At 40.9% G+C, this 12,814-nt stretch overlaps 1 pseudogene; it reads right to left on the reverse strand.

The window, feature by feature from the left end:
* Nucleotides 1-2,960: 2,960 nt before the first annotated feature.
* On the reverse strand, nucleotides 2,961-5,438 carry LOC148757515 (nuclear transport factor 2 pseudogene; annotated as a pseudogene).
* Nucleotides 5,439-12,814: the final 7,376 nt, after the last annotated feature.

Consider the following 12,814-nt stretch of genomic DNA (forward strand, 5'->3'; position numbering starts at 1 on the left):
ACAGAGTTACTACCAGATTACTGATAATATTCCCTATGCTAAAGAAGTGATCACCATGAGAAGTCCAACAACCGTCTGACACTGTACCATGCTATCACAATATCATTGACTATATTTATATACTGTATATTACATTCCAAGACTTATTTGTTTTATATCTGGAATTTGAACATTTTATTCTTCTTTATCTTTTCCCCCTTATAAAAATTTTCAATTAGAGTTGACATTCAATATTATTTTATGTTAGTTTCAGGCATACAGCATAGTGGTTAGACATTTATATGATTAAGGAAGTGATCCCCCTGACTAGTTTCCACCTGGCACTATACATAATTATTACCATATTATTATATTCCCTATACTTTACATCCCTGTAACTATTTTGTAACTACCAATCTGTATTTCTTAATTCCTTTGCTTTTTTTACCCTATCCCCAAACCCCTCGCATCTATCAACACGATAGATCTAGTACTCATCTGACACCATCCATAGTTATTACAATACTACTGACTACATTCCTTATGCTGTACCCTACATCCCCATGACTACTGTGTAACAACCAATTTGTACTTCTTTTTTTTGTTTGTTTATTTGAGCTAAACTGATGACATTTGCTGGGAAGCAAAATCCCAACAAATTGAGAAAATGCACTGGAGAATGGCAGTTTTGAAGCTAATTTTATATATTAGAATCAAAGGAGGAAATGTAAGGAGAGTTACATCTGGTGGTAGATTAAGGGGACAGGAGAAAGCAAAATGGGGAAATCTTTGGGATTAGATAAAAATTAAAATAGGAAGACATACTCCTTTTACATTGGTGAGTACAGGATAGTTAACAATTAACATCTACAGCACAGAGAGATGGTATTCGTGGAACAAGATAACAAGGAAGGGCTCCGCGGTCCCATGCACCGGGGCAGCGGGTTGTGCCATGAGGGATCTGGAAAAGACTACTCTGACATATCAAAGGTATGTTACCCTAGATGCAAAAAAACAACGGACAGGCCCACTAAGGTAAAGACTGACCTTTGTCAAGGAAGGTAGAGGCCTAGGATGTGACTACCCCAGTGACCTGCTTAGGTCTCTGAGTTTGTAGAGTTCACCATGCTGGCTTCCCTGAGCTCGTCAGGTTTAGTACGTGGACTCTTTTTTGTCCACACTTCCCCTTTTTGGTCATGAATCAATCCAAAGGATGCATGGATGACCAACCTTTTCATTGGATAATGTGGTCCCATAGTGAGAGGAAGGCTTATTGCTAGGAGGTTTTATTGCCATTATTTGTTTTGGTGTAATGGTGGACCATTGGGGATGAGGCAAGACCATAATCTTGGATGGAAGGTAAGGCTGAATTTTTTTAAAGGAAAAGGAAGGTAAATGGGAGGCATTCAGGTCTTAGGGACCTTCACTAAAAAGAAAAAAGAAAAACAAACAAACAAACAAAAAACTTTTGGATTATTTTTAACCTGCAAGCTATTAGGATTTAGTTTTGCTGTCTGTTTTACTTTTTTGTAGTTTGCATTTAGTATAACATACCTTTGAAATGTCAATGCAATCCTTTTTCATACCTCCCAGGACACACCCACTGTACCAGAGCATGAGACCACAGAATCCCCTATCATTATCTTCTTTTTTTTTTTATTATTATTTTTTTTTATTTATTTATTTTATTTTTCCCCAAGTCAAGTTGTTGTCCTTTCAATTTAGTTGTGGAGGGTTCTGTTCAGCTTCAAGTTGTTGTTCTTTCAATCTTAGTTGTGGAGGGCGCAGCTCAGCTCCAGGTCCAGTTGCCGTTGCTAGTTGCAGGGGGCACAGCCCACCATCCGTTGTGGGAGTCGAACCGGCAACCTTGTGGTTGAGAGGGTGCACTCCAACCAACTGAGCCATCCTGGAGCTCAGCGGCAGCTCAGCTCAAGGTGCTGTGTTCAATTTTTAGTTGCATGGGGCGCTGCCCACCATCCCTTGCGGGAGTCGAGGAATTGAACTGGCAACCTTGTGGTTGAGAGCCCGTGCTCCAACCAACTGAGCCATCCGGGAGGCAGCTCAGCTCAAGGTGCCGTGTTCAATCTTAGTTGCAGGGGGCAGAGCCCACCATCCCTTGCGGGACTCGAGGGATTGAACTGGCAACCTTGTGGTTGAGAGCCCACTGGCCCATGTGGGAATCGAACCGGCAGCCTTCGGAGTTAGGAGCACGGAGCTCTAACCGCCTGAGCCACCGGGCCGGCCCATTATCTTCTTTTTATAATACCCTTTTTATGTGTCATAAATTATAATTATCAACTATTTCCCATTGACCAATGTAAAAGAAATATGTGCTTTGTTTTATTTTTTGTTTAATTCTACATATTTTTCCACTTTGCTTTTTCTTACCCCTTCCCAATTCACCAGTGCTGGATTTTACAGAACCCTTCTTATATTTTCTTTTTTTTTTGGTCATTATTATTATATTTTTTCATTTTTTTATTAGTTTCAGGTGCACAAGACAAAGCAATACTTAGACGTTTACCATTTATATCCCTCACACTGTGTGACCCCCCCTCCCCCCATCCACTATCCCTCTGACATTGCACAGAGCCATTAAATTTCCACTGTCTCTATTCCTAATGCTGTACTCCACTTCCTGTAACCATATACATACATATACATACACATACACACACACACACACACACACACACACACACACACACACACACACACACACATATATATAATTATAGTTGGCATTCATTATTGTTCAGCTTCAGGTGTTCAGTGCAGAGATCAGGAATCTACATCATCCCAGAGGTGGTCTCCCAAATGGGACGCATGTCCATCAGATACCCTACAAAATCTTTACATTATTGATTACGTTCCCAAATTAATTTTCAAAACCCCATGGCCATCTTGTGGTTACCAACTGTTTTCTAATCCCCTCACCTTCCCCTTTATCCCCACCCCCCCACCCATCTAGCAACCCTCAGTTTTTCTTCTATGTTTCCAAAACTGTTTCTGATTAGTTCATTCACTTATTCTTTTGTTTAGATTCCACATATAAGTGAGATCATATGGTATTTGTCTTTCTCTGTCTGACTTATTTCACTTAACATAATGTTCTCTAGGTCCATCCATGTTGTTGCAAATGGTATGATTTCTTTCTTCTTTATGGCTGCGTAATACTCCATTGTATAAATGTACCAGTTTCTTAATCCAGTTATCTACCGATGGGCATTTTGGTTGTTTCCATCTCTTGGCTATTGTGTATAGTGCTGCAATAAACATAGGAGTGCATAAAGATTTTTGAATTGGAGTTTTGGATTTCTCCGGTTAGATACCTAGGAGTGGAATTGCTGGATCATAAGGTAGTCCCATTTTCAGATTTTTGAGATACCTCCATACTGTTTTCCATAGTGGCTGCACCAATCTGCATTCCCACCAACAGTGCACAAGCGTTCCCTTTTCTCCACATCCTCCACCAAAAACTTGTTGTTTGTTGATTTATTGATGATAGCCATTTTGACTGGGGTGAAGTGGTATCTCTTTGTGGTTTTTATTTGCATTTCTCTGATGGTTAGTGAGGTTGAGCATTCCTTCACATGTCTGTTAGCCATCTGTATGTCCTTTTTAGAAAAATGTCTCTTCATGTCCTCTGCCCATTTTTTAATTGGGTTTTTTGGTTTTTTTGGAGTTGAGTTTTTTATAAATTTGTGATATTAACCCCTTATCAGATATGTCATTGGTAAATATATTTTCCCATTCAGTAGGATCCCTTTTTGTTTTATTGATGGTTTCCTTTGCTGTGAAAAAACTTTTTAGTTTGATGTAATCCCACATGTTTATTTTTTCCTCTTACTTCCCCCACGCGAGGGGATATATCAGTAAAACTCTTACTCTGGGTAATGTCTGTGAAGTTTCTTCCTATATTTTCTTCTAGGAACTTTATGGTTTCAGATCTTACATTTAAGTCTTTAAGCCATTTTGAATTTATTTTTGTATATGGTGTAAGGAGTTGGTCCAGCTTCATTTTTTTGCATGTGTCTGTCTAGGTCTCCCAGCACGATTTATTGAATAGACTGTCTTTACCCCACCATACATTCTTGCTTCCATTGTCATAGATTAAATGGCCATATAGGTATGGATTTATTTCTGGACTCTCTATTCTGTTCCATTGATCTATGTGTCTGTTTTTATGTCAGCACCATGCTGTTTTGATTACTGTAGCCTTGTAGTATAATTTGATGTCAGGTATTGTTATACCTCCCACTTTGTTCTTATTTCTCAAGATTGCTGAGGCTATCCAGGGTCTTTTATGGTTCCATATAAATTTTAGGATTATATGTTCTATTTCTGTGAAAAACGTTGTTGGTAGTTTGATAGGAATTGCGTTGAATATATATATTGCCTTAGGCAGTATGGACATTTTAACTATATTAATTCTTCCTATCCATGAACATGGTATGTGTTTCCAACTATTTGTATCTTCTTTCATTTCTTTCTTCAGTGTCTTATAATTTTCTTTTCTTTTCTTTTTTTTTAAACTGTTAAGAAAATTTTTGTGGTTTTATTGTATCATGAGGCATTGAAACATCTGAACAAATCAACATCTGGATGGTGAGGCAGCTGCTTTCTCCTTCACTTCTTTGGGTTACTAGAGCAACTTGTCAGTAGATTAAAAAAAAAAAAAAAGACAACCTTTTTGCATTACTTAAGTCTTTCCAAGGCATGCGCTGGTACAACACAAACTTCTCCTGTCAGATGCAACTAATCTAGCATCCAAACATCACGCACAATAGCTCGGTAGCAGCAGCACACTGTGCCCACTCCCACCGTGGCCCTGGAGCATCTGGAGGAGTGTGAATAGTATCAGGAAGAGGAGGGAGGAGGAAACAGCATGAGTGCCTGGCTGGGAGGAGGTCAGCCGAAGTTGTGCAGGGCAAGCCTGAACATGTCATTGGTGCAAACCAAGCATCGTTGATGTTCTTTAATAGGAACATCTGGTGGAACCCCATGATGGGGTCTTCATCAGCCTTAAACTGGCCCACAACCATGCTGATGATGCAGCTGTCTGGTGTGGGCTGATGGTCCTGTGCCATGATGCTGTGGATTTTCTGAAATGGAAGACTAGACAACTTCTCCACAATGGCAGCTTTCCCCTGGAATTGCTGTCCTTCCCACGTAAGGCATGATGCATCAATGTAAATTGCGCCTAGTTGAGTTCTGTCATTATCAAATAACTGGTAGTAATGTTGAATGAAGCTGGATCCAATCTGCTCCCAAATTGGCTTGTCTCCCATTCTGGAGCGTCACCCGGCCTCGTTGAGACCCGAGGGGCTGGCACGATGGCGGCAGAGGCGACAGCAAACCAGCGCGGTCTGCCTATAATTTTCTGAGTACAGATCTTTTACTTCTTTGGTTAAATTTATTCCCAGGTATTTTATAGTCTTTGGAGCAATTGTAAATGGGATTGCTTTTTAAATTTCTCCCTCTGATGTTTTATTACTGATATATACAAACGCAACTGATTTCTGAATATTAATTTTGTATCCTGCTATTTTACTAAATTCATCTATGAGCTCTAATAGTTTCTTGGTGGAGTCTTTAGGGTTCTCTATATATAGTATCATATCATCTGCATATAATGACAATTTTACTTCCTCCTTACCGATTTGGATGCCTTTTATTTCTTTCTTTTTTTTTTAATTGCTGTGGCTAGAACTTCCAGCACTATGTTGAATAGAAGTGGAGAAAGTGGGCAACCTTGCCTTGTTCCTGATCTTAAGGGGAATGGTTTTAGTTTTTCCCCATTGAGTATGATGTTAGCTGTGGGTTTATCATATATGGCCTTTATTATGTTGAGATATGATCCCTCTATTCCCACTTTCTTAAGGGTTTTTATCATAAATGGCTGCTGGATTTTATCAAATGCTTTTTCTGCATCTATTGGTATGATCATGTGATTTTTATTTTTAATTTTATTAATGTGGTGTATCACATTAATTGATTTGCGAATGTTGAACCACCCTTGCATAGCAGGGATGAATCCCACTTGATCATGGTGTATGACCTTTTTAATGTATTGCTGAATTCTGTTCGCTAATATTTTGTTGAGGATTTTTGCTTCTATGTTCATTAGCGATATTGGCCTGTAGTTTTCTTTTTTTGTGGTGTCTTTGTCTGATTTGGGGATCAGGGTGATCGTAGCTTCGCAAAAAGTGTTTGGGAGTCTTCCCGCCTTCTGGATTTTTTGGAAGAGCTTGAGGAGAATAGGTGATAATTCTTTTTTGGACGTTTTGTAAAATTCACCTATAAAGCCATCTGGTCCAGGGCTTCTGTTTGTTGGGAGATTGTTGATTACTGATTCAATTTCCCTGGTGGTAATCAGTCTGTTCAGGTTTTCTGTTTCTTCTTCAGTTAGCCTTGGAAGGTTGTACACCTCTAGAAAATGGCTATTTCTTCCACATTGTCAAATTTGTTGGCATATAGTTGCTCATAGTAATTTCTTAAAATTTTTTGTATTTCTGCAGTGTCTGTTGTCACTTCTCCTCTTTCGTTTCTGATTTTATTAATTTGGGTCCTCTCTCTCTCTTTTTAAATGAGTCTGGCTAAAGGTTTGTCAATTTTGTTTATCTTCTCTAAGAACCAACTCTTGGATTCATTGATCTTTTGTATTGTTTTTCTGGTTTCTATTTCATTTATTTCCGCTCTGATCTTTATTATCTCCTTCCTTGTACTTCCTTTGGGCTTATTTTGCAGTTCTTTTTCCAGATCCCTTAAGTGTGAAGATAAACTGTTGATTAGTGATGTTTCTTGTTTCTTTAGGTAGGCCTGCAATGATATGAATTTTCCTCTTAGGACTGCTTTCGTGGCATACCATAGATTTTGGGTTGTCATGTTTTCATTTTCGTTTGTCTCGAGATGTCTTTTGATTTCTCCCTTGATCGCCTGCTTGACCCATTCATTATTTAGTAACATGTTATTCAGCGTCCACAAATGTATGTGTCTTCCAGTTTTTTTTACTGTAGTTCATTTCTAATTTCATAGCACTGTGGTCAGAGAAGACAATTCATATGATTTCAATTTTCTTAAATTTATCCAGACTTGTTTTGTGGCCTAACATATTGTCTATTTTGGAAAATGTTCCATGTGCGCTTCAGAAGAACGTGTATTCTGCAGCATTGGGGTGAAATGCTCTGAAAATATCGATTAAATCCAAGTGGTCCAATGTATCATTTAAGGCTGTTGTTTTCATATTGATTTTCTGTCTAGAAGACCTGTCCCTTGTTGTCAGAGGTGTGTTGAAGTCCCCTACTATGATAGTGTTACTGTTGATCTCTGTCTTTATGTCAGTCAATATCTGTTTTATATATTTAGGTGCTCCTATGTTGGGTGCATAGATGTTTACTAGGGTTATGTCCTCTTGTCGGATCGATCCCTTTTTTATTATATAGTGTCCATCATTGTCTTTTAATATTTTCTTCATTTTAAAGTCTATTTTGTCAGAGATAAATATTGCAACTCCAGCTTTTTTCTCATTCCCATTTGCATGAAATATCTTACTCCAACCCTTCACTTTCAGCCTGTGTGTGTCTTTTGATCTGAGGTGAGTCTCTTGTATACAGCATGTACAAGGGTCTTGCTTTCTTATCCACTCAGCCACCCTATGTCTCTTGATTGGAGCATTTAATCCATTTACATTTAAAGTGATTATTGATAGGTACATAGTTATTGCCATTTTCAAATTTGTAGTTAGATTGTTTTCCTCTTTCTTCTATTTACAGAAGTCCTTTTAGTATTTCTTGCAATGCTGGCTTGGTGGTAATAAATTCCTTTAGCTTATTCTTTTCTGGGAAGCTCTTTATCTCTCCATCAACTTTAAATGATAGCCTTGCTGGATAAAGCAATCTAGGTTGTAGGACTTTGTTTTCCATCACTTTGAGTATCTCCTGCCACTCCCTCCTGGCCTTCAATGTTTGTGCAGAAAAGTCATTTGATAGTCTTATGGGAGTTCCCTTGTATGTAACCCTCTGTCTTTCTCTTGCTGCTTTTAGGATCCTCTCTTTGTCTTTAGCCTTTGCCATTTTAACTATAATGTGTCTTGGTGTGGACCTGTTTGGGTTTATCCTGGTTGGAACTCTCTGCACTTCCTGGGCTTGTATGTTGGTTTCCTTCATCAGGTTAGGGAAGTTTTCGGACATTATTACTTCAAATATGTTCTCAATCCCTTGCTTCCTGTCTTCACCTTCTGGCATTCCTCTGAGGTGCATGTTGTTGCGCTTGATGTTATCCCATAGGTCTCTTAAACCATCTTCATTGTTTTTTATTCTTTTTTCTTTCTGTTGTTCTGTTTGGGTGATCTCTGCTAACTTGTCTTCTAAGTCGCTGATTCGATCCTCTGCTTTATCTAACCTGCTGTTAATTCCTTCAAGTGAGTTCTTTATTTCGGTTATTGTGTTCTTTAGTTCTAACTGGTTGTTCGTTATGATTTCTACATCCTTCTTTATGTCGTCCCTAAGCTCCTTAAACATTCTTATCATCAGTGTTCTGAACTCTGTCTCTGATAGGTTGGTTACCTCTGTTTCATTTGGTTCCATTTCTGGAGGTTTCTTCTGTTCTTTTATTTGGGACATGTTTCTTTGTTTCCCCATTCTGGCTGACTCTCTGTGTTTGCTTCGATGTATTAGGTAGATCCCCTAGAGTTCTTAGTTCTTGCTGGGTTATCTTATGTAGTATGTGTCCTTTATATTTGACTTGCACTACTTTGTTCTTCTCCTCTGCATGTGCTCCAAAGGTGACTCTTGTGTTGTGTATATTGTCCTGTTAAAGAAGATCTTTAATTGCTTTTCGCTTGTGAGTAGGTGGGGTTAACTCCTAGGCTAACTAGTTGTGAGACTTGGCTCTGCCCACCGCAGGGTGTTCTGCTGCGTGAGGGTTGGCCGCTTAAATGTGGTTTGGCCTCTATGGGCTCTTGTGCATGTAGAGAATTCCCACTGGGTGTGTCACTTGTAGGTCAGACCCAGTAGTACTCTGGTTTGGTCTGGAGTTGGTCTCTGGGTATGTTGAATCTTGTGCCTCTTAAGTTGGGCCCTGGTAGGGAAATTTCAGAACAAAGCAAATCACCAAGCACAACAACAACAAGAAAGAAAAAATCAAATACATTCACATGTAAAAACAACCAACAACCCCCGTTTAACACAGGCAAAGATATCAAAGATATAAAGACAAAACCAAACAAAACAAAAAGCAGCACCAGTCTTGGCTTAAGCCCACCAAGTAATCTCCAGGTTGTCCTCTGCTGTACCAAAGAGTCCCCTGCGCATTGTGCAGGCAGAGCTGGTCACCTGTGCCCAGAGTGACATTGGGACTGCAGATTTAGATGTGTGGGGGTGAGGGGTCTGGACGGTAGTTTTTACAAAGTCAGTGCAGTTTCTACCCTTGCCTGTACATATGCACACTGGGAGTAGCACCACCAGCCCTGTGTCCAGTTCTCCTGAGTCTTAGGGCACTTCTTCCATGTGTGTGTGTGTGTGTGTGTGTGTGTGTGTGTGTGTGTGTGTGTAGGGCGGGAGATTTCTGAGCTGCTGAAAGCTGGGAGCTGCATCTGGGGCTTACTGCTGATCCCTGGGAGTGGCTCCGCAGTTGTAATTGCCCCACCCTAGGCAGGCCAGAAAGGGTGGGGGCTGGGGATGGAGGGGTCTTCTCTCTCCCAGCCCAGCCATGTCACACTCTTCCCGCAGGCCAGAAAAGGTGGTGGCTGGGGGTGGAGGGGTCCTCTCTCTCTTAGCCCAGCAAAAACCACACTCCTCCCAGGGTCAGAGACACCCGCCAGTCTTCCCAGAGCCTGAGCACTAAGGCTCCTCTGTAATCTGACACTACTCCTCAGTTCAGGGGCCAGTTTAAGTCTCTCGAAGGGCAGGGGTAGGATTGGAAGAGTGTGTGTGGGGGGGAGCGGCCCAGGTATGGAGTTTGTGTCCTTTGTCTGGCCTAGGGCCCAACTGGAGGTATCAGCTGAGGTTATTTCCTCAAATGCTGGATGTGCTGCCCCGTGAGTGGGAGAGATCAGCTGTGGAACGCAGGGAAAGAACCCACCTCCTGGCTTTTCATTCTCTGTTCCGTCCTGGGATCCCCTGCATCTCTGCAGCTGCGGATGTCAGCCACGTTGCCATCGCCACAGATGCAGACCGTGTCCCCACAGCCACAGGTGCGAGCCGCTTCTCCACTCTGCAACCTTCCCTCTTCCACTGCTCGCCCAATTTGCCCACCTGCAAGTAATCCTTGCACGAGTCTCTTAGCTGTTCTACGTGATGAGCAGAGAGTCCTTTGATGGGTTATAAATGTCCCATTTCTGATAAGATCCGGAGGAGAACTCAAAAAGTGCACCCCGCTGACACCATTCCTATGACATCACTCCCCAATTTGTACTTCTTGATCCCTTCCACTTTTCACCTATCCCCAACCCCTCTCCCATCTGGCAACCATGAAACTGTTCTCTGTATCTGTGACTTTTGGTTTTGTTTATTTTGTTCTTCATATTCCACTTATAAGTGAAATCATATGAAAGTGTCTTTTGCTGCTTCACTTACTGCACTCAGCACAGTACCCTCTAGGTCCATCCATGTGCAGAGGGCAAGAACTTTTTTTTTTTAATGGCTGAGTAATATTTCTTTGTATATATGTATAACCTCTTCTTTATCCATTCATCCATTCAGGGATACCCAGGTTGCCTTCATATCTTGGCTTATGTAAATTATGCTGCAATGAACATATGGATGAGCACATCCCCTTGAAGTAGCATTTTGAGTTTGTTTGTATAAATACCCAGAAATGGGATTACTAGGTCCTTCTTTGTCTCTTGTTATAGTCTTTATTTTAAAGTCTATTTTGTCTGGTGTTATCCCAACATTTTTGTTTGTTTGTTTCCATTTTCATGAAATATCTTTTACTATACCTTTACTTTCAGTCTGTGTGTGTCTTTTGATATGAATGGCATCTTGTGCAGGCAGCATATGTAGGGGTCTTGTTTTCTCATCCATTCAGTCCCCTATCTTTTGATTGGAGAATTTAATCCATTTACATTGAAAGTAATTATTGATAACTATGTAATTGTTGCCATTTTATTATTCATAGTTTTGATTTTGATTTTTTTCATCTTAAAGAAGTCCCCTCTAAGATTCCTTGTAATACTGGTTTGGTGATAATGAACTCCTTTAGCTTTTTCTTGTCTGGGAAGCTCTTTATCTGTCCTTCAATTCTAAATGATACCTTTGCTGGGTAGAGTAATCTTGGTTGTAGATCCTTGCTTTTCATCATGATGAATATTTTGTGCCAATTTCTTCTGGCCTGCAAAGTTTCTGTTGAGAAATCAGCTGAGAGTCTTATGGGAGCTCCCTTTTAGGTAACTAACCGCTTTTCTCTTGCTGCTTTTCAGATTCTCTCTTTGTCTTTAACCTTTGGCATTTTAATTATGATGTATCTTGGTGTGGGCCTCTTTCAGTTCATCTTGTTTGGGACTCTCTGTGCTTTCTGGGCTTGTATATCTATCTCTTTCACCATGTTAGGGAAGTTTTCTGTCATTGTTTCTTCAAATAGGTTTTCAACTCCTTGCTCTCTCCGTTCTCTTTCTGGTACCCCTATAATGTGAATGTTGGTATGCTTGTGGTTATCCCAGAGGCCCCTTAAACTCTCAATTTTTTGGATTCTTTTTACTTTTTGCTGTTCTGATTGGGTGTTTTCTGCTACCTTATCTTCTAAATCATTGATTTGATCCTCCGCTTCATCTAATCTACTGTAGATTCCTTGTAATGTAGTCTTCATTTCTGTTATTGTATTATTTCTGACTGGTTCTTAATTATGTTTTCTGTCTCCATTTTTATGTTTCCTGTCTCTTTGTTGAAGTTCTCCCTGAGATCATTGAACATACTTACAACCAGTGTTTGGAATTCTGCATCTGGTAGATGACTCATCTCCATTTTGTTTAGTTCTTTTTCTGGAGCTTTGTTCTATTATTTTATTTGGGCATGTTTCTTTGTCTCCCCATTTTGGCTGCCTCCTTGTGTTTGTTTCTATGTATTAGGTAGGGCTGCTATGCCTCCTGGTCTTAACAGAGTCACCTTATGTAGTAGATGTGCTGTGGGGCTCAGTTGCACGATCTTCCTGGTCACTTGAGCCATGCACTCCAGGTGTGTCCCTTGTGTGGGTTGTGTGTGCCCTCCTCTTGTAGTCAAGCCTTGGTTGCTATATGCACCTCAGTGGGAGGGTTTGACTTTTAGGCGAATCAGTTGTGATGACTGGCCTTGACTATAGTGGAGGAGTTGTGGTGCAGAGGCTGACTATACAAAGAAGGATCTGCCTCAGCAGGGCTCAAGTACCTGCCCAATCTGCCTCTTGAGTTTGTCATCCTTGGAGGCAGCTCAGTGATGCTCTAGTTCCTTTTGACGCTGGTCACTAGAGGCACCAGCCCCAGGTCCCCTCCCAGGTAGCCCTGCTGCAGGTCAAGTTTAGCCACAGCCTGTTCCCCACCTGTGGCCACCTAGCATAAGCCACAAAGAAATCCGCAGAGGGCCACCACCCATGCTATGCTTGGAAGTGCCTAGAGAGGCCAAGGTGCAAACCATGGCTAGCTGCCACTAGTGCCAGGCTTAGGACTGCTCAGCCAGAAGTACCGGACATGCTCAAGCCAGATCCTGCTTGTCTGGGTTCTGTGAACCTTGAGAGACCCTAAGAAATTCTGTAACATGAGCCAAGGCAGGTGGTTTGTACAAAAGAGCCACTGGAAGTGGCTTGGGTGTGCCTGAAAGTTAGGTGGGGTGGGGCCTTGAATCACCAGTGTGTGGCAAACTAA

Source organism: Rhinolophus sinicus, chromosome 8 (genome assembly GCF_057876585.1).
Source record: "Rhinolophus sinicus isolate RSI-liver-muscle chromosome 8, RSI-T2T, whole genome shotgun sequence".
NCBI classification, from domain to species: Eukaryota; Metazoa; Chordata; class Mammalia; order Chiroptera; family Rhinolophidae; genus Rhinolophus; species Rhinolophus sinicus.